Raw genomic sequence first — 3,224 nt, 5'->3', positions numbered from 1 at the left:
GGTCTCTGCCCCCTTCCTTAAAGGGCCAGCCCCACAAGATTTCCTTCTGAAAATGTTAAGGGATTTCATTGCTTTAGGGAGGGGGAGGGAGGGGGCGTTCTTGTATTTCATTGATGTCTGGGCTGCCTGTTGTGGGGGTGTTTGTGCTGCATTTACGCCCGTATACACCTCGAAGAGCTTTATGCTCTAGTAATCAACATCTCCTAGTGGTGCCTGCCCCAAAAGATGTCCGTCTAGCCTCCACCAGGGTCAGGGCCTTCTCTGCCCTGGCCCCACCCACTCCCCATTGAGATCAGGGTCCTGTGGGATATTGCTCAGTTCCGCAGGGCCTGCAAGACGGAGCTGTTCCGCCAGACTTTTGGTTGAGGCAGCGGGCGTCCACATATGCCCCCCCCCGAAGTTGCTGTCTTCTACCGACTGGCCACCCATCTACCAGCAACCGGCCATAGCCATCAGTATGAATGGGTCGGAATTTTCACCAGCAGCTATAACTACTGATTTTAAATGTTTAGAATGTGAATCTTTCATTGTGTTTTAAACTTTACTGTATTTTTTAAGATGATGTGACCCGCCCTGAGCCCGCTCGCGGGATGGGCGGGATACAAATATGAAAAATAACTAAATACATTTAATTTATTATTACTTAAAAGTACCGTTGTTTAGAGACAGACAGGGAAAGAAAGGCAAATAATGGCTGCCCCCACCAAAAAACCTTTTGCCCCACAAGCCACAAAATCTTGGCTACGGGCCTGCACAAAACATCCCCGGCTGTGATCATGTGGCGCCACCACCAGAACCTCACCTGCACGCCCGGTTCCACTTCCGTCGGTTGGCATAACGATACCGGCACTGCGTCCGTCTTCTTCTTTGGGACCATCCATCCCAGTCGTGGGTTCTCCGGCTCCCCCTGCTGGCCGGGGCCGCCTCAGCCTCTGGGAACAGCGAGCTGGGCACACCAGGACGTCCCGGGGCTCCGGGCCCACAAAACTGGTAACAGCCAGCGTGTCACCTGTGGAGACTCCCCAAGGGTTTGGCGCATCTCGTGGGGCTTCCTTATTGTGAGGGGGATCGGGCAAAAGGTGTTCCCGTCTAAAAGAGCAGTTTTCGTGGGGATGTCTCCGGGAGTGGTGACCTGCAGGAATAAGGGGGAGAGGTAGAATTTCAGTAGCGTTTTCTTATACATTATCTTGCTGCAATTGTCACAACAGCTCTGTAGATTAAGGTATTAATGCCACGATGAAGACGTTGACCTTTGACAGGGATCTTCCAACTGGTGCGCATTGTGTATTCTGTATTCTGTTTCTAGGACACGCAGAAAAATAGGTTAAAATGTGCCAGGGCGTGGGTGGGTGGGAAGTAGCTCAGGGCATTTTGCATTACTTGGAAGTTGGCAACCGCAGCTTTAGGTCGTATTCAGATGTTATGATAAACAGTGGTTTGTGAAACAAATGCTAGAGAGTGTCCCAGACAGAAGTAACAAACCCTGGTTTGCCCTGACCTGGCTAGCCCAGGGAAGACCAGTCTCATCAGATCTCAGAAGCTAAGCAGGGTCGACTCTGGCAAGTACTTGGATGAGAGACTTCTTTGAAATACCAGAGGTGGGAGGCAGGGGCAGGCTTTATTCAGCCACCTCTCTGAAGATCTTCCAGGCCCCCAGTAGGGGTCAGTCATCAGAGGTTGCCACAACTTTCAAGTGCATGCATGCGCACGCGCGCACACACTAAAAACAATTTGTGCATCAACTTGCCTATCCTGCAACTCCTAGTAGGGGAGAAAGTGGACAGGTATCCCATAACACTAGAAGAAGAGATTGGATTTATACTCCACCCTTCACTTGAGTCTCAAAGCGGCTTACAATCTCCTTTCCCTTCCCCTCCCCACAACAGATATCCTGTGAGGTAGACGGGGCTGAGAGAGCTCTTTCCAGAACTGTCCTTGAGAGAACAGCTCTGACAGAACTATGGCTTGCCCAAGGTCATCCAGCAGCTGCAAGAGGAGGAGTGGGGAATCAATCCTGGTTCTTCCAGATTAGAGTCCATACACTTAACCACTACACCAAACAGCATAAAGTGCCGAGGTTATCCACGGAGGCTGAAGGGTGGGAGATTTAGGATAGACAATGTGCTCCACACAGTTAAACTGTGGGACTTAGTGGGAGGAGGAGGAGGAGATTGGATTTTTACCCAACCCTTCACTGCCCAAGGGCGTATCAGAGCAGCTTACAAACTCCTCTCCCTTCCCCTCCCCGCAACAGACACCCTGTGAGGTGGGTGGGGCTGAGAGAACTCTGACACAAACTGCTCTTTTTCAAGGACAGCTGTGCCAGAGCTTGTGACTGACCCAAGGTCACTCAGCAGGTGCAAGTGGAGGAGTGGGGAATCAAACCCGGTTCTCCCAGATTAGAGTCCGTGCACTTAACTATTACACCAAACTAGCTCTCCACTACACCAAACTGGCACTGGCTAGTGCCATAGGATGTGGTGATGGCTGCCAATTTGGCAGCTTACAATAATAGTTAGAAATGTTTTCTGTTAAAACCAAATATAAAGTAGCTGACCCCTAATCTCCCCCCTCCCCCCTGAAAAGATGCCTGCCATTCAAGTCCCCTCTTCTCCTTGCTTCCTTATGTTACTTGACAGGCAGCTACAAGGGGTGGCACTACTCAACAGACAATCGCTTGCAAACCCAGACACCACAACAAACCAAAATGACTGCAAACAGTGGTTACACAAGCAGATTGCAAATCCAAACTTGAAAACCCAGTTTGGTGTTCAGCAACAAAACCTTGTTGCTTAGATCTTCAACCATCACCATCATGGTCAAATGCATCCTTAAGTAGTTCTTGTGGCCCTTTCTTTATGCGCCCAGAGAAATGCTGATCGCCACTTTGGGGGCAGGAAGCAATTTTCCTCCAGGCCAGTTTGGCTGGGGATCCTGGAGGTTTTTCGTCATCTTCTGGGCGTGGAGCTGAGGTAGTTGTGAATTTCCTGCATTGTGCAGGGGCTTGGACTAGATGACCCTGGAGGTCTTTTCCAACTCTATGATACTAAGGTTGTGGCCAGTGTTCCCTCTAAGCTGTGTGCATGAGCAGCCACTCATGAACTCCAGGGGTCATTTCCTGCAGGAGCGCACAGGAGCGGAGCTCTGGCAGTAAGGAGCCCAGGGGGCGGGCACATGCAACAAGCCCTCAGTCAGAGCAAGAAGCAGCCAGGTAAGTTGCAGAG

This window comes from Gekko japonicus, unplaced genomic scaffold (genome assembly GCF_001447785.1).
Source record: "Gekko japonicus isolate JY-2015 unplaced genomic scaffold, Gekko_japonicus_V1.1 scaffold2051, whole genome shotgun sequence".
Classification (NCBI taxonomy): Eukaryota; Metazoa; Chordata; class Lepidosauria; order Squamata; family Gekkonidae; genus Gekko; species Gekko japonicus.
This window is presented reverse-complemented; position numbering follows the sequence as displayed.